The sequence below is a fragment of the Topomyia yanbarensis genome, chromosome 3 (assembly GCF_030247195.1).
Source record: "Topomyia yanbarensis strain Yona2022 chromosome 3, ASM3024719v1, whole genome shotgun sequence".
Taxonomy (NCBI): domain Eukaryota; kingdom Metazoa; phylum Arthropoda; class Insecta; order Diptera; family Culicidae; genus Topomyia; species Topomyia yanbarensis.
In genome coordinates, this window is record NC_080672.1 from 46,607,703 (window position 1) to 46,635,359 (window position 27,657).

The following is a 27,657-nucleotide window of genomic DNA, read 5'->3' on the forward strand; positions in this document are numbered from 1 at the left end:
GATGAGTGGTATTTTGATGGATAATGATATGATTTGAACAAGTAATTACTTTTCATTGTATTAGTTAAACTATTGAATTCTAGAATAATTTCATGGCCACTTGTAGCGATAACTTTCATTCCTGTGATGAGTTTGGTAACGTTAATGTTCTTCTTATGGTAGATACCTAGAAAGTTTTAGGATGGTATCTTTAAATGAAAGCTTTTAAGGCACTTGAGTTGTTGACAGGGTTGTTACGGAACACGTCAAAATAAAAAACGAATCAAATCAGCGCGAGATCTTGCGCGTTTCTCAAAACAAAAATATATATTCAAAACTTACAATGGTTTTTATTTGAAAATTCTAGGAAACTAATCTAATACTAAAACAAAACAAATCGTATTTTGTTATCTTGTTGTTACACGAAAATATTTCTAGTTTTCCGAGTTATTTTGAAATATTACATCTTATTTCGAAAAAGGCTGTAATTATTCTATCAATTAACGTAATTCCTTGTTCGAGGTAATGTTTCAGGTAGAATGGTGTATTCAAGGTGCCGCAGACGAGGCAACAGGACACATGCAACAGAAATATTGGGGTTTGTTCTATTTACATGTAACCGCGTTAGAGTAGCTAGAATAAAATCCATAGTGAATATTTTTTGTTATGTGTGGTCTGTTGCCCCGTGTGCAGACAGCTTAAATATTAAAGGTAAATATGTTTTATGGATTAATCGAGGAAATGCTTTTTATTGCAAGAAAAAAAATGCAATCTTCTTGCAAAACATGATTAGATAAACACGTTTTGGAATGGAAGATTTTTTTTTTTTTTATTCAAATCGTTTATTTGATAAGGCACGTTGCGTTAGCTTAAAGGTGCCAATTTTGTTTTGTTTTACATTTTAAATTGCTTAAAACTAGGGGATTACATATTGATTTTTTTTAAAATGAAACTAATGCGATTTTATAGCTATCTTATATATCTACACAAGGGGATAATATTGTTTTCGTAAGATTAGGGGGGTCATTTAGTTTTTGTGGCAATATGGTTTGACATTTTTATCAGTGAGATTATTGGAGCAAATAATGTTTAATTAAGGGGGACAATTTTTTACGACTAACTTAAAACTAGGAATAACTAGAGGGCATGATTGAATTTTGTAAAGATTCGTAATTATAGTTATTTTTGTGGGTAGTAGAGTTGGGCAATTTCAACGAGATTATATAATATAATAGTTAAAACTAGAAGAGACAAGAAGAGCTAAATGCTTCGTGATGATAATGGGGGGGGGGGGGGTTAGGGGTGTTACTTCTGGGTATAAGAGTCAGGGGAGGGAGGGTAGACAAAGATGGCAGGGAGAGAAAATTATTTCAGTTTCAGGCATCGTGAGATCAACGGATGGATTACAAACTCGGGTGGCCTTCATCAGGGGAATCATGTACTGGGACGCCGGGTGGTCCTCCTCAAGATGGCAGGGGTTTATCCAGACGATTTCGTAGTACGGCTCAGATGTGGATCGGCTACATTTCGAGTTAAGCGTGTTATGTTCGTGCCGTAGGTCCCGTGTTTGTTGGCTCATTCGATATAGATGGTTTGATACAGGTGGAAGAGCGTTCTGAGAATGATAAGGAGATAACAAGGGGCAGTTAGACTTGTATATTGATGGTTTTCACAAAGGTGAATATAAGGGACATATAGAGAACATCGCGGCTTGCCAGCACATCTCGAACCGGGACGTTGGTTGGTCTTCCTCGGGCCCGCAGGGTATCCATTAGCCGAGACCTAGCGGAACTGTACTCGGTGCACGCCCAGACAATGTGCTCGATGTCGTGATAGCCGTCGCCACAAGCGCAGATACCACTATCCACGAGCCCAATACGCCGGAGATGTACATCCAGCGTGTAATGGTTTGCCATGAGTCGGGACATCACACGAATGAAGTCACGACCCACATCCATCCCCTTGAACCAAGGTTTCGTCGATACCTTAGGGATTATCGAATGTAGCCACCTTCCCAGCTCTCCACTGCTCCACGAAGTTTGCCAACTTTCGAGGGTTCTCCGATGAGTAATACTGAAAAATTCGCTGAAGCAAATTGGTCTTTCGTAAACGTCTCCTTCTAAGGCACCCACCTTAGCTAAGGAGTCTGCCTTCTCATTGCCCGGAATGGAGCAATGAGATGGGACCCATACCAAGGTAATCTGGAAAGAGTTGTCAGATAAAGCACTCAGTAGCTCCCGTATTTTCCCCAAAAAATACGAGGAGTGCTTGCCTTGTTTCATCGAGCGAATAGCGTCAATGGAACTGAGGCTATCCGAAACGATGAAGTAATGGTCTGCGGGTAATGTTTCAATGACTCCAAGGGTATACTGAATGGCAGCTAGTTCTGCGGCGTAAACTGAAGCAGGGTCACTGAGTTTGTAGGAGGTGGTGAACTTTTGATTGAAAATACCGAAGCCAGTGGATCCTTCGAGGTTTGATCCGTCAGTATAAAACATCTTAGAACAGTCGACTTCTCGGAATTTATTATAAAAAATGTTTGGAACCACTTGTGGGCGTATGTGGTCCGGAATTCCACTAATCTCGTCTTTCATGGATGTGTCGAAGAAAACAGTAGATTCAGAAGTATTTATGAAATGCACACGGTTGGGATTGTAAGAAGAAGGGTTAATATTCTGCGCCATGTAGTCAAAGTACAGGGACATGAAACGGGTCTGAGAATTGAGCTCAACAAGCCTTTCGAAATTTTCAATCACGACCGGGTTCAAGATATCGCATCGAATGAGCAATCGATATGAGAGTTCCCAAAATCGATTTTTCAACGGGAGAACGCCCGACAGCACTTCGAGACTCATCGTATGGGTCGACTGCATGCACCCTAAGGCGATACGCAAACAACGATACTGAATTCTTTCGAGTTTGATGAAATGTATGTTCGCAGCGGAGCGAAAGCAGAAGCATCCGTATTCCATTACCGACAGTATCGTTGTTTGATACAACCTAATTAGGTCTCCTGGGTGGGCACCCCACCATGTTCCGGTTATTGTACGAAGAAAGTTGATCCTTTGTTGGCATTTCTGTTTCAGATACCGAATATGGCATCCCCAAGTACCTTTCGAGTCGAACCAGACCCCTAGATATTTTACTGTGAAGACCTGAGCGATAGTTTGACCCATTAATAGAAGCTGTAGTTGTGCTGGTTCACGCTTCCTTGAAAATACAACTAGCTCAGTTTTCTCCGTGGAGAATTCGATACCCAGCTTAATAGCCCAAGCAGACAAATTGTCCAGGGTATTCTGTAATGGTCCTTGTAGATCGACAGCTTTGGGTCCCGTAACAGACACCACGCCATCGTCTGCAAGTTGCCTTAACGTGCAGGAATTGTCAAGACATTCATCAATGTCGTTGACATAGAAATTGTATAAAAGGGGGCTTAGACATGAGCCCTGGGGAAGGCCCATGTAGCTAAATCGTGAAGTCGATAAGTCACCATGCGAAAAATGCATGTGCTTTTCCGACAACAAGTTTAGTAAAAAGTTGTTTAAAGTCGCTGAAAGACCATGCTGGTGCAGCTTCTCTGAAAGAATGTTGATAGAAACTGAATCAAAAGCCCCCTTAATATCTAAGAACACTGATGCCATCTGCTCTTTGCTAGCATAGGCCATTTGAATTTCAGTTGAGAGCAACGCAAGACAATCGTTCGTCCCTTTGCCTTTGCGAAAGCCAAATTGTGTATCTGACAGTAAGCCATTTGCTTCGACCCAATTGTCGAGGCGGGATAGGATCATTTTCTCGAACAACTTCCGGATACAGGATAGCATTGCGATCGGACGGTACGAATTGTGGTCGGAGGCTGGTTTTCCTGGTTTTTGGATGGCGATGACCTTCACTTGTCTCCAATCGAGTGGGACAATGTTAGCCTCGAGAAACTTATTAAATAAGTTCAACAAGCGTCTCTTGGCAGAGTCAGGCAGATTCTTCAACAAGTTGAATTTGATTCTGTCTGGCCCCGGAGCTTTATTGTTACACGACAAGAGAGCAAGTGAGAACTCCACCATCGAAAAAGGTGTTTCGTTCGCGCTATCGTGAGGAGACGCGGCGCGGTAGATCTTCTGTGCCGGGGCGGAATCCGGACAAACCTTCTTGGCGAAATCGAATATCCAACGGTTTGAATATTCCACGCTCTCATTAGTACTGTTTCGATTTCGCATACGTCGGGCTGTTCCCCAAAGAGTGCTCATCGATGTTTCTCTCGTTAATCCGTCGACGAACCGGCGCCAATAATCGCGTTTTTTGGCTTTCATCAAACTCTTCATTCGCTTGTCTAACGTCGCGTACTGTCGAAAACTGGCGGGTAACCCGTCGTTCCGGAAGGTCTTAAACGCGGCGGCCTTCTCTGCGTACACGTCTGAGCACTCTTTATCCCACCAGGGATTGGGAGAACGTTTTTGTATGTTCGCGCCGGGTACTGGCCTAGTCTGAGCTTGATTCGCGCTGTCGAGAATCAAGCCAGCCAAAAAGCTGTACTCTTCCTCCGGAGGAAGTTCTTGGGTAGATTCGATGTTGTCGGATATCGCGGCAGCATAGCTCTTCCAATCGATATTTCGTGTGAGGTCATACGAAATATTGATTGATTTCAATGGCCTTGAACCGTTATTGATTGAGACTACAATCGGCAGATGGTCGCTGCCGTGGGGATCAGGAATTACCTTCCACGTGCAATTTAACCGCAGCGATGTTGAGCAAAGGGACAAGTCTAAGGCGCTCGGGCGCGCTGGAGGAGCAGGAATCCGTGTCATTTCACCCGTGTTTAAAATTGTCAAATTGAAGTTATCGCAAAGATCCTGAATTAAGGAAGACCGGTTATCATCATAGAGGCAACCCCATGCTGTACCGTGAGAGTTAAAGTCTCCTAAAACTAGTCGCGGTGCTGGCAGGGATTCTAAGATGTCCTTTAGCCGTCGGTGCCCAACCGCGGTGTTGGGGGGAATATATATGGAAGCTATGCAAAGGCATTTGCCTTTGGTAGTTACTTGACAAGCGACAACTTCAATACCTGTTATCGAGGGAAGGTTAATTCTGTAGAAGGAATAGCACTTTTTGATCCCCAAAAGCACTCCTCCATAGGGGGTGTCTCGATCCAGGCGAATAATATTAAAGTCGTGGAAGTTGAGATCGATGTCGGAAGTTAACCAAGTTTCACATAATGCAAATGCATCGCAACTCAAATTATTTATTAAAATTTTGAAGGAATCGATTTTCGGGATGATACTTCTGCAATTCCACTGTAGAACAGTGATCAAATCCGTGACCTCGTTCGATGAGTTAGCCATCGAAGGATACAATCGCTGAGAGGAGGGGCCATTTAGCAGTCAACTGCTTCAAAAATGTTCTCACTGTAGGGAGAAAAGCTAACATAAGACTTTTAATAGGATCAGTAATATTGAAAGTTTTTATTATCCAGTCCACTATGTCCGAGAGTTTTATAATTCCAGTGCTGTGATTACTCTCGAACTGAAACAAAGGAACACTTGGGATTTTTGATGTTCCTGGAAGTGCTGGGAACTCCTTCTCTGAGCTTAATCCTCCGAGACCAGGAGCTAATTGCTTCGGTTTGGTTGCAACACTTCCAATAGATGTGACTTTCGGAGCCCCCTCAAGGGACACCTTCTGGCCTTTACAAGGAACTTTACGAGAGGAAGTGTTCCTCCTCTTCCTATAAATTCTAGGCACCCTAGTAGATGTTCCCTCTTGTGGGTTACCAGCCTCGCCCTCGTCAGGAGGCAAGTGAGTATAGATGTTTGCTGAGGATGGTGGCGTAGCATTCTTTAACATTTCTGCGAAAGAATGTTTGGATCGTCCCGCAAGGGAACGTTTCAGTTTATCCCCGCGTAGTTTGTACGCGGGACATGCCGAGATATCATGCAGACTCTCCGCACAGTAAGGACACTTTTCGGCTTGCTTACTACACGAATCATCTAGATGATTCTCCCCGCATTTTCCACAGCGGGCCTTGTTGCTACAATGGGTGGCTGTGTGACCCAGTTGTTTACACTTTGTGCAATTCATGACCCGCGGCACAAACAGACGCACAGGCAGACGAACCTTGTGCAAGAGGACGAAATTTGGCAAAGCGGTACCAGCGAAGGTCACCCGATAAGAGTTTGATTGGGGGTACGTTTTTGAACCATCCCCCGCAACTACTACTGAGTGCAAACGTTTGCACTCAAGTATTTTAACTGGCTGAAGTAAGCGGTCTCTGAATCGGCCAACCCCGTACTTCAGCAGATCCTCGCACGTCAAACTCTCATCGGTTACGACGCCTTCGGATTGTACTCTTACAGCCGGAATATACACGGTATAATCCCGCGTAAAGTGCTCACAGCAAGCAATATCGTTTGCCTGCTTTGAGTTGGCTAGCAACACCCTTATCTTGTCCGAGCGGACCTTTGAAATTTCGGTCACAGCCGAGAACCGTTCCGTCAGGTCTCTAGAAATCTGAAGAAGATTCAGTGATTTAGTCTTGGGCCGAAAGAAGACCACAAATGGACCAGTTGAGAGTTCTGGATAGCATTTGGGCCGAGGGGGAGCCTTAGAAGTTGAACCCGATTCAACTTCCATTCGACCATCCGGAGAGGGAACCATAGAAAACGTCAACGCACGGGGTCAGCGCCCGCGCAGACGGAAGAAAGCAATCAATGTGTTACAAATGACAAAAACCACTTAGCTTTAAACTGGTGTCCAACGACGAACCGATCCAGCTTATACAGCTGGCTATTGTTTAATCCTCACACGCGAACAAAAGACTGAGGACCGAACCGAACTGGCAAAATAACCTTGAATGCGGATTAAAACTATTCTTTATCGCCTCACACAGCACTACGGACTAGAAAAAACAACCTCTGTCTCGATGGAGAGCTCGAAAACGAATGTGAATGGAAGATTTTCTTAACGTTATTCCGTAGACTTAGGTCTAAGAGTAATTTTGCCAATTTTGAATTTTGCTCTAAAAAGATTTTCGGAAACAATTCTGAGTGTGAAGAGTAATGACATCCATATGCAGGAACGCTTCATTGCAGTGTCAAAGAATCTATATTATATTTGGCATCAAAAATTGAAAATGACTATTCTTTTCAGTTTTGCAAAAAAAATAAGTTTCAAAAAAAATGTAGTTTAGAGTCTAATAAAATTTTGATTAATAAAAATAGATAACAAAAACTTGGACCTGATTCCCCAAAAGTTACTAGAATTGATTGTATTCATTTTATGAATTAATTGAGTACAGCTGATACTCAGGTTGTATATCTTGAAGAAACCTTGAGATTTTTTAAAGTGTGTAATTAGCAAAATGCAAACCGTACGTCGGAGTGGAAGCATTCATTGTCAACTGCGGTTGAAGGTCATTCGGAAAATGTAGGCTAATCCCACTAGTAAGCATTATGATTTGACTAAAAATGAATGCTGCTAACCGCTGTACTGTGTGGAGAATTCGTCTTTGAAAAGCTTTATAATGGTACCGAGAACATAAACAACCCATTCGAAGCCTCAAGCAACAAACAGTGGTCAAGGCTTATGAGCTGTTCGATTAGGTGCTGACGAACCTTGATGGATGTATTTTGATCGACGATGAATCCTATGCGAAAGCTGTTTTCGAACCAATTTTTCAAGCCCCGGTAAGGTTCCTGGATGATTCAAGTTTGTGTTCGCTACACACATTTGAAAGTGTCTGGTTCTGAAATAATCTAGCCTTTTGCTGTTGGTTGTTATGAAAATCGAAGTCTTGCGGCCACATCTGCAGATTTCTTGCCTAATCATCAGCTTACCGGAAGATTCATTCGCTAAAACAAATTCATATTTATTGGGAAACACTCAGTGACTCCTAGCACTATAAAACCTCCGTTCTGCAAGCTGTTTAATTTGTTCAGCTCTTGATCATACATCTTTGGAGTCCGCGTTTTGGCCGTAAGGTTTTCCTATACAGTTCGACAGTTTGATATTGAGAACATAAAACGTGCCCAATCAGCGAAGACCGCGCGACTGTAACCAACCTGTTGTTGGGTACTAAATTATTTCGCTTCACTTATCTACATTTGGAAGGAAATATCCCTTTACCTCCAGGGTAAATCGACAACGAATACTTTCCCAAAATAAAACCGAAATATTACGGTATTCGGATGAATTGGCGGATTTTCGTCTCTCGTATACTGAACTGGTCAACTTCAGAGGCCATTGTTTACAATATCGAGGCAGCCTTCCATCGCTTCCGTGGATAGAAATATTTCGACATAATTTACCATTTCAGACCTATTTCAAATAAAGAAAATGTCGAAACGAAGAAAATGTCGAGAAATTTCTGATCTGGCAGGAAGTTAGTGGATGTAGCAAAAAAATCACTGCCACAATCACTTCTGGAACTATAAAAAGCTAGACGTATAAGGATGCCAGAAACTAGCACTGTCCTTTTTGATAAAGCAGTTACTGTTTTATCTGATCTTAATAAACTCGACATGTGTTGAAATGATACTAGGGCAACAATGTGAATTGTGTGCTATAAGAACTAGAAAAAAATGAACAGGAAACTCAATTTAGTATGAAAAAGAAGAATATTATAAAGACCGTACATCCGAAAATTATTGAAAACAAGTTGGAGTTGAAGAAAGTTGGTGTGAGTACGATTAAAGGTACATTGGAAAAAGAAACTGAATTAAAAAAAAATATTCAAATCAAACTTAATTAGCAGATCTTCATGTCCAGGAACGTTCTAGGGGATTCGACACAAGGTTGAATTTTGGATTGTTATCATGTGTGTGCCAGTATAAGTAAATTCTACGAACTGAATGAATAAGTAAATAAATAAATAAATATATAAATAAATAAATAAATAAATAAATAAATAAATAAATATATGCTATAAATTAATGCTATAACTTTTGAACTAGCGCGTGGAAAATTACAGTTCACGCCTTTTTAAAGGAAACAATTGAAGTATTTGAATGCATGTACGTAGCTAGAGGGGGGGGGGGGGTAGGGTGCAAAAGCCCCCCCGGAAATGTTTTGAAAATAATTTCGAAAGCATTATTATCAGCGACTTTAGCTGGTAGCTCGTTTGGTTTGAGATAAAGTTAGAAGATTGCTGTTTCCAACAACCAAAATCAATGGTCACGAAATTCAATGTAGTTTATGCTTCTGTCCCAGCCGGTGTGAAAGGAACGACAAATAAAGTTACTTTTATATTGTGTTCCTTGTCTGAAGAACAAAGGAAACTTCTACTATACTATGCCCAAGTAATCTGTCAAGATGAGTCAGTCTCAGAAGCAAGAAATGGTGCACCGGCCAAATACTGTGATTGGTGATGATTCGCATGAGACCGAGTATTTGTGATGAGGAACATTTTCTGAAGGTGAAAATGGAGGCTATACTTACCATAGCCACCTTTATTGAGTTCTACCACCTCAGGTATTCTGCGCTCATAGCGTTCAACAAATTGGATTAGGCGAAATCATTGATTTCGAATGGTTTAAAGCCAGTAAATTTTAATGATTGTGTGTGACAATGCTGTAATTAAGATAAGATCATATAAATGGACGGTGAGAGAATCAATGTCCGGTTACAAGATCGGATACCGCTTACTTGCAGATACATATCACATATTGGAGAAATGCAGTACAAAACATAATGCGATAGTACAATTACACATAGTATTCTTCGCACATATCAAAGGCAAACTAGTACGTTCCAGTTCTGTGATAAAACGTCACATTACGATTTATTTACCGTTGAACACAAACAATTACCAAATATGTGGCACAAGTTTAGGTAATATTGACAACGGCGTCAATATCTCAAAATCTACAGCCAGCACAATCGTTGAGGAGTTTCACAATCATAAAAGCAACAAGCAAGCATGTTTGCGAACTTAAAGGCAGCATCCACGATTATGACACGGAAGTGTTGAATAGCGAGATAGTTATGAACGATCTCCTATACGCAGCTGGTGAGGAAAAAAATATTTCCCTGCTTCGTAAACAGGTATCTACGTGCAATGGTAAAGAGCTTGCGGGAGATCTGTTGGACAACTAGTAAAACTCATTTTATTATTTTTATTGTTGGAAATAGATATAACTAGATAACAGAACCACTGTTTCGATTGGCAAAAGCATTGAACCGAGTTCACTTATGAATTATTTTAAAAACTAGTAGAACTTTAATGGACGACTGAGTACTAAAACTCACCAAAAATGAACGCATCATCGCAAGTGATTATCCCGTTTAACAAAACTCAGATGTAATACTCGATATTGGCAACTCTATTTTAAATTTAAATGAATGATGAGGCTTTGGAATTGTACCCAATTTGAATTACTGTATTAGGTCTGTGCACTCTGTACTCTTAGTATAAATACTAGACATCACATTCAAGCGTACTAGGCAAAAAAATATTTCAATTTACTGAGAACGATATAGCTGAGGCGACTGTTTTTGCTTTCGTGTCATTTTAACACATTATCATTTTCATTGGCACTTAGTATCACTTCCATGCGAGGAATTCGTTCCGTTCATGCGAGTTCACAATAGTGTTGCGACTAAAATGTTGTGACTGGTTGAATCTATTAGTCCAATAATTTCGATTTTATGTCTTCAGTATATAGCAGTCTCACGATCTGTTTTTTATTCGTATTGGACTAAAATGAGATATGATAAGAAATCACGGAGAAGGAAAAAAGAATCAGCTAATCTAAGAAGGCTCAAGAGCACCTCTTCTATCTTTTCTATGCATTCAGAACGAGTGCTTTCGGAATTTCGCACTGATCTTCTCAATTCGGTTTAAAAAAAACGCCACTTTCGAAAACACATTACGTCTTCGTTATCCGCACAACATTCAACGGTAGGTGAACAACGTTGATTGAAATTGTTTCCTAAATTTTGCTAAAACGAACCTGTAATCAAAAAGCATTCCAGCTTTCTTCAAGAAGTCATGCATCTCTCCCAATCTTGATGAAGATTGTAAAAAAAAAACTTGAGCTAATTAAAAACGAACCAATTACTGAGCAAATTGTTTGAATGGACTTAGAAAGTGTAACTGCAAGCATCTTCGCATCACGAAAGCTGCCGCTGACAAAACATTTTGCAAAAGATTCACAGAAATCGGATAAATTACAATAATTTAAAAACATAGAAACATAGTCTCTTCGGCACAGGAGAAGCAAGTGCGATGTGTTTTCTTGGATTTGTCGGAAGCAAGTGTGATGCTAAAATTATTTAGCTCACCCATATTTATAGTTTCGAGTAATTCTAGTGGTGTCATCAATGTTACATTCAGTGCTTCGAAATTTCAAAATCAGTTAACTATTTCTGCTTATCAAAACTGACATTCGCCTCGGTTATTCAACTTTCCAACTGACTGAAATTTCATGCAGAATCGAATGTTTGAGTGCAGAGGAAATATAAATTCCTTCACCAACCAAAGCATTCATTTGTTTTTATGTGGACAGTTCGAGCATTAGTGAGCTGCGTAATCTATGTCTAGTGCATTTTCGCTTAATAATCACTCTCAGAGATAGCATATAAACAAAATTCAGTTTGCTTCTGAAACCGAACATAAGTTCGCATATGCGCTATGTCGGGAGAATGAATGACGAGGGAAACGAACCAAACATTTCATTCGTCGCGGCGGGCAGGAATTGAATTTCGGTTCTCTTTCAAGTTCACGCAGGGATGTCAATTTTTTAAAGCTCTGGATACATTTAACAAAATTTACGTAAACTGCAAGATAGCAGTGATTACTTTTCGATTAGTGAACAGTCCTATAGTAGATAAAATTCCGGCTAGTTTAGTAAATTAATTCATTGAAGCATCTCTTTTCTTTTGTTCAAAAATCCATAAATTCCGAAATGAAACCTATAAGTGTCGTGTGCTCAAATATAATATTTGTTTAATCTAGGTAAATACAGCTATAGTTCTACTGAAACACTGAAACCTCCATTTAAGAAACCAAACCGGGTGTTCGTAAATTGAATTAGTTCGTAAAAAAAGTGTTCGTTATTTGGGATTTAGTTCGTAAAAAAAGTTTGCTTAATATTCTTATCAATATTCGTTTGTTGAGCAATATTCTCAATAAACGTATCAATATGGGTATTTTTGAAATGGGCTTGACAAGTAGATGCTGAAAATGGACAATTGGAACCGTTTTGAAATCCAGGATGGCAACTTTCGGTTGAGCCATATTCTCGATAACCAACAATATGGGTTCAATTTCCGTTATGCACTCGTCATGCCCATTCCGAAAATACCCATATTGTTGAGGTTATAGCGAATTTATTTGAACCGGAAGTGGTCATCTTGGATTACAAAATGGCTCAACTCATCGATTTTTGTCACGCACTCGTCAACCCCATTCCGAAAATACCCATATTGTTGAGATTATAGAGAATTTATCTAAACCGGAAGTCGCCATCTTGGATTTCAAAATGGCTCAAGACAGCGATTTCTGTCATGCACTCTTTAACCCCATCCCGAAAATACCCAGCTTATATTAGTAACAATTAACCAAGAATACATAAGTACATAAGTATATAACTTCATGCTGTACTGTGCGAATTCAAACTTTTCAAAAAGAGTTCGTTATTTCGAATTTAGTTCGTAAAAAAAGTTACGTAAATTGAATATTACGTAAAAAAGAGTTCGTAAATGGTTCGTAATTACATGTCAACAAACAAAATCACTGATCTGTCTTTTGGCATAGTTTCTAGGATCTAGTAGAAGAATTGCCTAAAAAATAAGCCTGTCTAATGATATAAAAAGTATCAATTTCATAAAAGAATAGGATCTGTGAAAAATCTGAATACTTAAATAGATAAATAATTAGTTGTTCTCACTTGTCTGAAAATAGTCTTTAATAGATTATCATTTAATTTGAAAATTATTATAAATGCGAGTTGAATAGGAGTTGAACCGTTTCTGCGCATCTACAAATCGCCTGCCTAATCAGAAGATTTGGAGCGAATTTAGACATTCTCTTGTATTTGTATTTAAATAATTGAGTCTTAATGAACTATGCTAAAAAGAAATGACCTAAAGTGGCATGCGTAGTTAGTGTTGTACATTTCAGAGTGCAGCAGTGTTCGAGAACAAAGGACACGGGTTGGTGCGTAGAGGTTAATTTGTGATAGAAGATCGGAAACATCATATTCAGCCATAAGAAGCTTAGACACGAGGGTAGTTTACGACGCGGGTCTACTATCTTCTAAAGTGTGTAGTCCCAATAATTGACAACGATCTTCGTATGGTCCAGGTTCAGAGGATCGTTCCAAGGCAATTGACGTAACGAATATCATATGAATCTGCGCTGGACAGCCTCATTTCGTTGGCTTGTATGATGAGAGCACCCACGTTTGCAAATTCCAACGGTGAAAATGGTAGCTTATAAATTAATAATAAAAACCAAATTCAAAAGCAAGAATTCGTCGGTGTACTATACCATTTCTTGTATCAGACAACATATTGTCTATTGCCTTAGTTTTGGAACTGTTTTCACTAAGAAATTTTCAAAATTACATTCGGTTTCAAGTGACTATCTCAAGTCACCAGAATTAAAACATTTATGCAACAAGTTTTAAGCCCCTCCCGAAACAAAATGCTGGCTACGGGACTGTTTGAATGGAACTGTGTCCGTTTCTTAAAAATACGGGAACTCTGGATCGTTTGTCCCTAAATCCCTATTTTTAATAACATTTCTGCTTTACACTACAAATAATTTATTTTTTACAGCTTTCTAATGTAAATAAATCTTTGACATCAAATGCAGTCTTAATCAGAATACGACAAGTTGGTGTTAAACTCTATTATTTTCTTCTATACATGTCTCTACTATTCTTCTTGCAATTTTCATCAGAAGTATTTTGTCGAACTTAGGAGATCCTCAAGAAGATAATGGAAGAAGATTCATTATCGGTTAAAAGAAGAGACATTAACTTTATTGACATTTGGTCTAGAAATCCCAGTTTTCCATCAAATGCAAAAAAAAGATTTCAGATTCCTGAGATTGAGCTGTTAGACAAACTGCAAAGTATGTATGATTTGCAATATAGAGCGGAAATGTTATTAAAAATGAACAATTTTACGGGACAAAATCTCCCAGAACCCTCGCTTCCAGTATTTTTCGTAAAACGGATATATTGAGAATAACAAAATGATTTTTTTTGTGATGCCTTACTACGCTGTGCTAAAAACTCCCCAATTTGTACTTGCTGATGTTCATTAGTATCGTCCTAGCCTATTTACATCATCAATATTTCGACAGCAAAATAATTCAAAAAAAAATTGAATCAAAATTTGAAAAAATAATCCATGGTAGCACTGCTTAAGAGTAAACTGATAAAGCTGATCGCAATAACTTCAGTACGTCGGATGTTGCTGATGACTGCTACTACGTGAAGGATAGGAAATAGCCCCAGTTGTTGGGCATACTCGCTTTTGTATGCGCAATTTACATACACCAGGAATTTAACTGGTCAAATATAGTATAGTTCACTATGCTATATATCAACCAAAACCTAAATTAGTTATGGAATTTTCGACTTCGTCTCATCAGAATTCGACACTAACTTAGTGACAGGACTAAACAAGCGCCGCATTGATGCTAGCTCCAAAAACAAAAATAATTTGTTTTTCTGGGCAAGCCCCTAGTCCGGCGTGATGCCATGCAAGAATGGGCGTTCGGATTAAGTTGATGAGAATTAAAGAAATCGAAACATGGTTTGGCTTAGCAAAAAAGTGGAGCAAAATTTAGGTGAAAGCTATTTTTTCTCCGTTTCGATTTGGGATATGCTAGTATGATGGCGTTAGTGTTCGTTTAAATGTTTATACAAGCAGTAAATGATTACACTGGTAAACTTATGTGTTCGGATATGGGTGTATTTCTCTACAAGCAAATGATAATGAGAAAAGATTTGTGGAAGAATTACAAACGTTTGCTAATCACCCTTTAGTACCTAAATGTTAAACACCCCACGAAGTATTTATTTCGATATCTCTACGTCAATCTTTTGTGCATAAACTATAATTATCTCATAAGCAAATTGAACGCTTAGCATCCATGTATCATTATACATTAAAGTATAAGCCTATCTCTGATTCACTACAGTGTTCCGTATAAGAAAGTTCCTCTGCATATCATTTTGTTACTAATAACTGCTGCTAAAACACACAAAGTAGTCATTACAAGCAAAACCATCTAATTACTACAGCTAGTTTAGTCGAACAGCGTTTCTCCCAGTCCGTTGCTAACGCAGCGAGCACGTTTAATAATCGATTCCTCATTGACTCGGCTGTACTGCTGGTCCTATGTAGCGGACGGAATAGTTTAATCTCACCTTGACCAAAAGTGACTTCCTTTTTCCTCACTCGTCCGAAATGGCTGAGGCTGCAAGTGGGCTATGACTTTCACAATTTACACAAACCTGTGTGTCGATGGCCACTCATCAAACTCGTCCAACCAGCCAGCCAGCAAGCGCCCCGGTCAGCAATAATAATGAATACATCACCCATAAACCACAACTTGATTAATATCGGCCAATTTGTCTGTGCCCATCAGGTGATATAATCGAGCAAGACGGATGGAACCTGTTCGCCTTCATCGGTGTCAGGTATAGAATCGAAATTGAAATTTCCGTCTGGTTGCCCTTGCTAGCGAATGACCTCGCCGCCGACGCCGTCGTTGTTGCCATTACCACCACCACAGGTGGATCTTATGTAAAAACATTAGAGTCCCGGCCCGGTTGTTGCGCAGCAGCAGCAGCAGAGGAGGTGGACTGTTTACCGAGCCACAGTTTCTAGTCCGTGCGGAAAGGTGAGCGCTAAGAGGTTAATAACTTCATAACCCCGTACCAGCCAGCTCTTATGATAAGGCTCATTTCCTGTTGTCAATCATTCCCACACAACTCATAATCAATCTTGAACTGTTTTTAGTTCTTTTCTACGGTTGAAAGAGCTATTGCTGTGCCCGCTGCTGATGAAGGCGCCTAAATCGAAAAGATTTTTTTTTCGGTTCTAGGATCATCATAAGCCGAAGCAAGAAATTACGGATCAACACCGTCGGCATTTATAAGAACATTAAATCGCTTCTCACCGATGAGGAAGATCTAGGTTTTTACATACGGAAAGGAATCGCTGTTTCCTCCGACGGTGTTCTAGTACTTTTTACGTTGCTATGGAACATCGTAATTATAGGATGCAGATGATGGGAAGTCATTCTGGGTATTTTTTCGAAGTCATTGAGACAATTTGTTCCATGTAAAAGCTGTCTTCTCTTTGGTATTCGTGCCCTAGTGATTAGAGCAAAAGACATTTTTATCGTACCGGTTAGCTGTGATCCTTTGTACTTGTAGCTGACTCGCTGACGCCACTTCATTTTTTCCTGGTAAAATTATGGTAATGCCATTAAATAGGAAATATTTTTTGTGGTTTTAAATTAAGTTTTTCAATCTTTTAATAAACTAATATAGTTTATTTAACAAATTTTAATATCCTGTCATATTTTTTTTCAAAATCATGTTTCATGTGTTCCTTATTAACTGTATGTATTGAATATTTACTGTTAAGAATTCTGTTTTATAATCTGGTTCGCATTTCTCATACAGTATTTGTTACAAATTCTTTTTCCATACAATTATGGTTTTTTCATTCAATAACAAATATATTTTCAACATTTCAAATCTTTCAACATTGTTAATCTTTTAAAAAAATTACCCCGGTCCCTTAAAAAGATTGTCCATATGAGCGGTATTGACCATACGAGGATTCATACGAGTACGCCATATCGCATCAACGTACAAGAACGAAATCAGCGACAAGAGAGATGAAAAGCCAAGATAGCGGGCATATAGCGACAAGTTGATAGACAGAGAACTGACCCAAATTGTGTAATTATTAAATTCTTCACATTCGTGCGTCCCTCTTCTGCTTGGCAGTTCCTTTTGGTGAATCTTCCAATCTTCTATGTATTTGTTCCGGTAGGCATGTTTGACGTAAGGTCGAACACGAACGAAAACGGGGAAGGAAACCTTGAGGGAGTGATCTTTAATATGGATGTAATTGATGGTATGTAGAAACATTATTCTGATTTGATTTGAAAATTGTCTTTTTGATGATCTAATTTATCTTGTTATCGCATTATCGTGGATGATATAGAGGTATTGAAATAGAAAACTTTTTTCGAACTTTTGAAGATTCTGCATTTTCACTAAGTATAAAAATGTACCGCAACATTATTGAAAAGTTGGGGATCTTAAAGCTAGGTAATTATGAATTTAGACGCTAGTTTTAATGTTTCGTTGATTACACTGCAAAACAAAATAAAAAATTTTTTGGGGGCAGAACGAAAAAAATGGCGAAAGTTTGGGGTCCCAGGAAACCCCTGGTGAAGAAATTTTTGAAAAAAATTGGAACGGGACTTCACATCTTAAAAGTTTGTATGGAGAACTAGGGTGGTTCTACAGGGCAGATATCAATGAGAATGGTCATTTTAAATTTTCGCATACAGTCTTACATAAAATGCTTATTACATCGCAAGTAACTATGCAAGTTTTTAGCTCAATCGGACATCAAGGTCATAATTATGTTTTGTAGTAGCTGATGAAACCTTCTTTGAATTGACTAACGTGTTGATTAAAAGTTATGGATCATGGAACTCGTAAAACGGAAATTGATCTTTCACAAATATAAGCAGATTTATTAACGATCTTGGGAAAATTATAAAATAGTAAAAGTGAGTACTATAGACAAAGAGTTAAGAAGAGAGTTACTATGACAGGGGAACTAAGGGCAAAGTGATACAGATACAATATCTTCGATGAAAGGTATCGGGTAGAGAGCTTGTTTAATATTAGATGACTGAAGCAAAGTGTAAAGCCATTGAGTGTAAATTTCAAAGTCATAGTGTAAAGACTTTGAAATTTACACTCTGAACAAAACTAAAAATATTGAATGTCGGATTATCACATACACGTTCAAAATCATACTGAAATTTTGCTCGCATTCAAAAAAAAAGTTTCCATGGCATAAACTTTTATTTTTTTGGCATTGAAAATACTTTACTCGACTATGTGGGCCTGGGGTTAGGAGTGAACCTAAAATTTGAAACTCGATACGCGTCAGGAAAATGTGGCATAATTTTGAGCGACTGCAGCGCTGTTAACTGTTAATGGGTTTGCGTCGATTGAATACCATTTGGTTCAGAAAAGTCCAAGTTAAAAATTGATTGCAACTTTAATTTGGTACTTCAACTGTACTTATTGTAGAAATGTAAGAAAACACAACGTTTTCGCTTACGTTTAGTTAATTGTTGTTGGATTTTCATGATTCGAACACCAATCGATTCAGATAATTGCCAGTAAAATAATGTTATAAAACTTATTTGTATTTTTTAATGGCACACTATTTAAAAATCCTTTAATCTGCAAAAAATAGGATTAACATGTACAATTTTCACAGATCTAATCTTGACACTCATAAGCGTCCTACACATTTTATTGCATGGTATAAAAGGAATGCTTCAGACCGAATTCCTTCATTGCCTACTCTGTTAGCAGAACGAGTAACATTATCGCTGCTGCTGCTGGTGGTAGGATACCTGTTACATCTCTCATTTGAGGAATTGCTTTATACTGTGCATATGAGTCACGCCGGCAAAGGTTCGAATCGTTTCATAGGATTCGAATAACAATACATAGTTATCAGAAAACCGTCCTTATTATGACGAATACATAATGGAAGAAGAATTAAATTAGAATATTTCGGTTGACTATATTGATAGTTTTTGCTCAAAATGTAAAAAAAGTCGCACTCACACGAGTCGTGAGTGAGTATTGATGACAAAATTTGTATGACATGTCACATTTTTAAGCATAAAAACATCTAAAACTTTAATATAACTGGAGCAAATCCCAAGATACAGTGATTTGAACCAAACAAATCACAACTTCTTGTGACGTTTTTCGCTATGTCTCAGTAAGCAAGCAGAATTTCAAAATTCTTAAATGCTACTTTGTAGAGATTTTTCAGACAAGTAATGTGGCATATCTAACTCAGTTTACACCCAAAATGGCGTTTGTCATAAGATAGCACAACAGCGACGATTTGGCAACTGCCTAGACTTTTTTCAATTTGACATTTATGCGTGCGATTGAGTTGGCTGCCAAACACTGATGAGACCGGCGATTTTTAACAGAATTTCTTTTAAATTATTCATATTTCGACATGTTTTCTGTTCAATATTACCGAAATCGTACCAAAAAATTGGCATTTGGTAACCGATTGATCACTCCGACGAATCTTTGATGTATCGATAAGTGGAGAATCTAATCCCCTCCCCAAACGCGAACATCGTACCGTAACCTACCGCTCAAAACCAGGAAGCCTCCTCTGCAATTGCGTAACCAGTTTCAGTTAGCAAGGGGATGGGGGAGGGGTGGGGGTGGAGGACGAGATCCTGGTGTACGAAGCCCTAGCCGTGGTCTTATCATTCGCCTCTTTTAACGGGCTAGAAAAACCTCTGGAAATATCTCTAAAGCCTAAGTGCGGGGTTGGGAACAGAACCCTGGTGAGCTGCGTACAAGACCATCGATTTACCAATTACACCCAGCCTGCCGCTAAAAGAAGCTTATCTGGATGCCCTAAACCGTATCGGTAACTACTAACCTGGCCTTGATAATCCCACGGGAGGAAGAGAATCTCGAACGACGAGCGATAATAACCCTAGTTCAGAAAGTCACTGAAAGGAATCCGGATTCCAACGAGCTTAGGTTCACTCCATTTTTTATATTTTTGGAAAATTTTCCATAGTGCAAAGCGTTTGGTTTTAAACCAAAAGACGAGATTTCGGATTCCGTTTCTTTATCAACAAGTCAGAACTTCTGCGTTTGATACCAGAAATATCGCTCGGAATATGTTAGTTGTTTAGTGTCTAACTGACGCCAATTTTGTGCTGGTTCGGACTGGACTCTGGTATGGCGGTTCAGAGGGTGTTGAACTGGTCTCATAAGCCAGTCATCACACGTTCGAGCCTCGACTAGAAAGAATTCTAAGTGTCAGTGTAGGATTGTAGCATTAGTCACACGTTTTTCTGTACTCTAAGATTGGGTTGCAAAGTTGATTGAAATTGAGACGAAAATTTGGCAAAGAGATTGTAGGGGTGTACTCCATTAGGCATAAATATTTTAGGCATACGGACGTTAGGCATAATGGTCATTTGGCATAAATACGATTGACATAATGGGCATTAGGCATAATATATGTTTGGAATAAGAGATGTTAGGAATATTGGACGTTAGACATAACGGACGAATGGAATATTGGATGATTGACATAATGGATGTTGGGTATAAATTATCACGTAGATGTATAACGGCATCCGAAAGACAGACAGAGATGAACAGCATCTCTCTTTTGTCGATTCTCATGGTAAAGAACGACAACCCAAGTAACCAGAAGTTCGGATAATACTTAAAAGGCTCACTTTAAAGTTCACTAACAGTTCTTAGGGAACTTTAAAGCTGCTTAAGCTTTAATGGAACTTGAAAGCTGCTAAAGCCGCTATTAGAACATAAATCGTATTGCAAAATTACTTAAAACGAGAGGCTTATGCAGGGAACTTTTGGTTGCTTGGGAAGTCTTTCTTTGTCGGGAGACATGTTGATAGACTTGAGCGGTTTGTAGTAATGCTGCCTAAGCTCGACTCCTACCAGCAGAAGACAAAGGATTAGTCTGTAAGATTTTAAGCATTGTTTCTAATAGGTTTTCCGATCTGTATATTTCACATCCTTGCTCTCACTTGAGTGCTATGACTCTAAATTTTCATAACTTGAAAGGGCTTCTGGCAAAATCGTTATACAAGCGTAAACTAGACTTGCCACCCACCGCTCGCGTATGACAGATGCAGCTATTCAAACAGGGTTGCTATGATTATTAATAAAATCCACTTGTTTTGAAGTCATGCTGCTCCTTTAGTTAATAACTTTTCTCAGCGAATTTTCACAAACTTACAATGTTCCACGAATGTGTTCAGTAAAATTAAATAAAAAATAAAAAAATTTAAAAGTATATAGTGTTTTCATGAATTGATTGATGAGAGGATTTTTTAAGAATTTATTTTCAATTTTAACCGATTTTCCATACTAATTTCCAAATAAACTTTGAAATTTTTGGAGGGTCCGTAGACACAACCGATCGGTACCAAAATTTGTATAATTACTAAGGACCATAAAAGGAATCAGTAGAGCCTGGTGGAGCTAAAAGTCAAAAATTGAACCAGTCTAATGGACACCTCTTTGGTATTTGAACAAATTTCTGTCTTCTAACACAGTGATGATCTTTCGTCTGCAAACATCTCATTTCCACCACACTAAACACGTGGAAATTGTGCATTCCAGCTCACCCGGTTGCTTAGCTGTGGGTCGACAACGTTTGTGCTTTGGAGTATTTTATGTGGATTCCTTTTCCTTCTCTTTTTCAATCATGTTTTCTACTGCAACAACGTCCTAAATTATCATATTGTTAACTCACACGAAATGTCTGATGAGCTATCATTGATAAGGGGATCTTTCCTCCCACACGAGCACGTAATGTTTCGAACGAAACCTTGAATTGTTTAGATACTGTTCGAAAACTGGCGCCATCTTGAACAGATGCAATTGTGTTCTTTATGCCCTCTTCACTTGTTTTTTGCATTTATCGCTGATTGATTTCATGAAAATCAGTTTAGTATATGGTGAGAAATGAACTGTTTCTTTATTTGCAATTATGTCATTTTTGTAGCTTGCTCTGTAGTATCTTAACCAGGGAATAATTCTCGCCCTACTGGAGAAACTAACCCGGATAGCTTTGGGACACTTAGGAAATACGAAAATTTTGTTTGACGTAAACAGCATTCCGACGTATTTTGCTATTTAATAATGGTATTTTACATATTTTGACATGTGAAATAAAATATGGTGTCCCTTTTGATGTAGAACTCGCTTGAATGGAGATGGAAAATTGTGAACAAAGCGCATTTTAAATTTTCTTGAATGTAAATTCAAGTGAATTGTGACGCTTCTTTTATGTGCATCTTGCGAGATGTAAATATTTTTCAACGTGTATGCTCACAGTATATCATTTCCCGGTGAACTACTCGGAATCTGCCAACCTTCACACTCTTTACCAGCTCCAATCTAATGCTTGATTAGTAACGGTATGAATTTAAAATCGAAAGCGTATTCACGTTAGCAGGAATTAATTCGAGATTTATTGATTTTTCATTTACATCGTTACAATTACCACCATTTTCTCAACTATCTTTTATTTTGATGCCTTGATTAGAAAATCACAATAACACAAACGTATACTTCCTCAATCACCGCTAGCCAAGCCATCAAATAAACCACAGGTTCATTGACCAAATCCCACCCCGATGAGCCAAATATTGGCCCCGCCGAAAAAAGTGCATCAAGTTTTTATAGAAATAAATAAAAGCGAAACCCTTCACAACACACGAATATATGGCCTCGAAGCATGAAACAAACGGAAAAATTAAAAGAATCCGCTGTCAGTAGGATACCGGCTCGCCTGCAACACTCTCCCCGGGGAGCTCCATCGTACGCAAGGATCTTCCACACATCCACCGAACGCAACCTCCCTCCCTCCCAATCCGCACGTTTTTGAAGCGTGCGCATGCTCGGTCATTTGCGCCCATCCAGCACGCCAGCAGTGCCAGTGCGCAGCCAGGCAGCAGCAGCAGCAGCGGGGAGATAACCCCTTTCGTGCGATGTACGTGTACACAAAATCATCATTTAGTTATGAGATGCAAAGCAGTGCGAATTGTGAAGAAGCATAAAGAATTGACCATTCACAAGGCAAACCGGGAGAAATATTGCAATAAAAATAAAACTATTTAAAAACACAATTTCCTGTTCGTAAACAGTTCTGTCCTTTCTGCGTTTATACATATTTTTGTTTCGTATTGTGGCGTTGCGTTGAACGCATCCATCTAGGTGGCCACGGGTGGGGAGTCGGAGGGTGCCGCACTGACTGGTAGGCAGCCGATTCATTCAAGAATTTTCGCGAGTTCAAACCTGCTGCCGTGCTTTCAATCCTAACAAAGGTTGAGGGTGAACCAAATTGGTGTTATAGCAAAGTTCAGATCACCTGGCCGCGACTGCATATTCGAGAGAGACAGCCCCGGCCAGCGGACCGACCAGCTGTAAAAGGGCTCGCTGTACGAGAATGTGAACTTGTGTGTATGCGGGGCAAAACTTATTAAAATGTGAAGTACGAAATTAATGACTTTTTTATTTTCGGAAATATATAACTTTTTCTCGTTTTGACTGGAAACGGAATGGATAGTTTATTAAAAATACGGACGTGAGCTTGAGTGCGGAACGAATCCTCGGTACGTGTTGCGGGACAGAATGTAATCTACAACCTGCTTGGCCACTGGACTGAACTGGGCCAGACTGAGGTGAGCCGCCGCGAAATGTTCAGGGAATCGCTGCAAAGACAATCCGTCGTAATAAATACGAGGAAACTCATTAAAATATAGGTTTTTAGAAGGACCAGAGCTTCAGTGTGTGTTACGGATTCCAGCTGAAGCGGGGTACGGGGCCCGAAAAAGGCAATTCTTCAATGCAGAATCAATGAACTTGCGTTTAGATGGCGAAGAAGAATAAAACCGCATTAGGAAGCATATATGCATGTAGGTGCCCGGGCTCCTATGGCCGAAGAGTTATAGTTCCTGTATGATTTATGTGCTCGTTGTGCGCACGGTTGATGCAGCGACGAGAGAGAAAGAGTGAGAGAGACTCTGGCCGGAATATAAACAATCAAATTTAGATTTACGAGTTCATTTAAATTTTTCGAATGAGGAATAATGTCTTGTGGCTGGTCGAAGACCGTTCGGGTAATCGTTCAATTAGCCGATGCGTAGGTTTTGACCGGTGATGGTCGGGAAGGTAAGCGAAACATTAACGCGATCGGTAATTATTCATTTCGATGAAGAATCGATGCCATCAAGAGTGGAACGATTTAATGATTTTGGGACTATGGACATATAAGTCTAGTGACAGCTGTGTGCTGTCAATTCGCTAGATTTGTATAGCACAAATCTTATCTGTTTATTATACAGTAAAGGGAAAAGTTTATGAACTATGAACACATAAAATAAATGAATAGTGGTTTGAAAAAAATTGTGCAAAATTGTGTCATTCCCCGATTTGGATAAAGTTTTTAAATGGGAAATATATGTATTTTTCTTTAAATTGTATTTGAAAGTTGCAAGATGAAATGATGTCAATAAAAGATATGTTTTTGGAACTAGTAATACCCACCAAATCAATTTGAGAGGCACTGAATTGATGGGATAAGTAAACAGTACAAATCAGCATATACTCGATAGAGGAACCCGCCCAAAGTTTACACAGGCTGGCATGGAAGAGGTGTTAGATGTAACTCTCTACACTGACACTATTGTGCATGATTTTTTAAACTGGTTCGTCCGAACGAGTTCGAACATTCGTTACGCGATCATAAATATTTTATCTTTGATTATTTAACCGTTCAGTCTTACAGGTATTTCTAACTATTGAATCTCCAAGTGACTTAGTCGCAGTCGTGGATATAACAAACTCACCTATAGTATCAGCATACAAGAGGCTTGTTCGTTTCGAGTTAGATGTGCTTCTAGAGGAACCCCGTGGTGGAATTCCGAAATTGCCAAACTCAGAAGTTTATGTGGATACTCGTCTGAAGAAGGCGAAGTATTCAATTGTCTTTTGAAGTAGAATACTTCTAACGTTTCAATATGGGGTCCCGTTTCAAAGTTTCTGCTGAGATATTTTCCCAGTATTCAAATGCGAATAACTTCCGTTGTACTGTTCGAAATCGCTATATTTGTGCACTATCTTATCGGAAATATGTGCACGTATATTGTATTTGATTCCGTACAATGTATGATTACTACAAATAACGAAAATATATTTTGTGAACGTGGTAATTATCTGCGCTGATTGGTCCATTCAATTCAACCAAGCAGCGAACATTGCCTTTTTGCCATCCAACGAACTGCGACATACGTATAAAAGCTACCATTTGAAAAAAAAAAATCGTCAGGTCAGAAAGACCTCGTAGTATTCTGGTTGCAGTTGAAAATCGAAATAGTGAACTTGCGCCTTTCGATTTTCTCCTATTTTCAGCGTGGGGAACTAAAGCGCAACTGGTGTAGATGATGCGCAAGTTGATTCTCTAAAGCGGACCCTACACGAGCAGAAATATTGACAATAAATCATATACTGATCAATATATTGATGGTGCGAGGCAATCTTGAAAATATTGATTCTGTAGAATTTAAATGGGATTGATGGATTAAAGAAGTCTTGACAATATATTTATTGACAATATTTCTGTCTCGTGTAGGGTCCGCTTAACATGTACACAAGATGCGCTTTAGTTGCCCACTCTGCACATAGGGAAAAAAAACGAAAGGCGCAAGTCAATTTTTCGATTTTCAACTGCAACCAGACTAGTCCATGACTGCAGCCAGGCATCATTTTAATGATGTACAGCCACGCCAGTTTCATGCAAACAATGGGCACAGACCACATAAAAAACAGCACGCTCTTACTTTTTAAGTTTTCGCTGCTGATGGGGTGGTTAGGTACGAGAGACCTCGCTCTCTTGCTCTTTCAATTGTGTGTCGCGTTCTCAAATAAATTCACCACGGCGAGTGGTTAGTTTTCTTCTGGCAAGCGGCAGTGCGGGTGCGATTGATGATTTTTGATTCACATATTTTCCTGGCTGTACGGAGCCATCACTAACGACTGCTCATGAGTTCTTTTCAGGTGGTTCTAATTCTTGGACATTTTATCGTAGAGTTATGACAACCGTATAGATCAAATGCACGCTTGAAAGGTGCGCTCGTGGGCTGCATTCGAATATGGAAACCATTGGTGTAGTTGCTAAACTTGCGTTCAAACAAAGACTTTTTCGAAAATGTCAAAGAATTTGATGCATTTTTCCAAGCACAATTGCAATATTCTACTCAAGGCACTGACTGGATACTGAAAACTTTATTATCACATGACAACTATTTAACGTTTAGAGTAGTATTCGAGTGATCATTTCATATCTAAGTGCAGCAATGCAATTGCGTATTCGGATTTTTGGTGTTCCATACTAGAGATAGGCAAATCGATTCAGTTTGGTGAGTGAACCGTATCCGATTCACTCACTAAAATGAATTTACTCTTTTGATCGATTCAGTGACTCGTATTTTGAAAAATGATTGTTTGAGATAAAATGAAAAAAGTAGAGTAAACTAATTCTCTTTCCTTTCATCAAATAGTTGTATCGCATGTGAATGTGAGAAGAGGTTCTGCTATTATTTGACAATCTCAAATTTAACTGCAACAGTTGGATTTGGCGAGACTTCTCGTTTAGACGCGATGTTGACAAAATCTTTTCAAATGCTTCATCTAGCAGTAGCTATGCCAATTTGAAAACCATGAGAGGACTTTGCTTCACCTTTGGTTGATTGAAGCACACATTTTACCATTATGTTGGATATAACAGCTGTTGATGTTTTATTCCATGTTCACAAACAGTGTTCAATGTGTGTCATTCATTTTATTTCAGTCTCTCTAAAGATAAATAATCATGACAAACTGTCAAATCGACTTATTCAGTTCTTGTTGGATCTCATTGGGGTCATAATAATTTGTCACTTTTTCAGCGAATCGCAGTTCTTTAAAAAGAATCGCGGTTCATTAATTCTTTTTGAAAAGTTGAGTCTTTTGATCGATTCGTGATTCATTCGCCCATCTCTGTTCGATACATAGATGAGTACAGAGAACTAAAACTTAAGGATATATAATTGATGATGATGATGGTCCCACCTCATACCCCCACAAAGGTGTGAGCTGAACGATTTATCTAAAAGATAATTAATATTTTGATCCATAACAAAACCAGTTAACAAAAAGAAACGGACTGGTTCAATTTGCAGACATAGCCTTTCCTTCAAAAGAACGTAACCAGATACATTTCGAATAATCCGCCAACAACCAGGGTCCATCAAGAAAATTTCCATTCCGGGAAGATACTTGATAGAATCGGGAATTGAACCCAATAGCTTCCATTTCCGATAATTCTCTGTAAGACTCCTCCCGCCTGACCAAGACATCGGTACTACCACCTGCTAAGGTGAGCAGTGACGAGCCTAGTGGCAGTGCAGAGTCCGGTCGAGTTATATCATCCACATCAGACCCCTTTATTGAAAGTTTCCTACCATTAACCCAAGGCAATCAAGGGATACTCCTATCCGAGAACATCCTTGATTGATCAGGAATTGAACCCGATATCTAGTAGTTATCAGAAGGAGTCATCAAGCCCCATACTCAACGAGCTAACTCCGTTATTACCACTATCGCAGCAATAACCGAAATTAACTCTATTGTCGAGCAAAGTCAACACAACTCCATCATCAAATCAGACCCTGAACACAACAAAAGTCTAAAAGCTTCGATTCAACCCGATGAGCTTTTAGTGCTGGTCACCATGTTCGATTTCAAGTTAGTCTCTATCTGCTTAGCGCGCGCGTGGCTCAGACTTTTGTAGACATCTCATTATTTTTTAATAACTTTAATAAACAAGTAA

The 27,657-nt window shown here is 39.0% G+C and overlaps 1 protein-coding gene across 7 annotated transcripts in view; it reads right to left on the reverse strand.

Moving 5' to 3' along the window:
* Positions 1–27,657, reverse strand: part of LOC131693780 (transcription factor AP-2-epsilon) — a 402,059-nt gene that overhangs the window by 131,874 nt on the left and 242,528 nt on the right. The window lies entirely within an intron of this gene.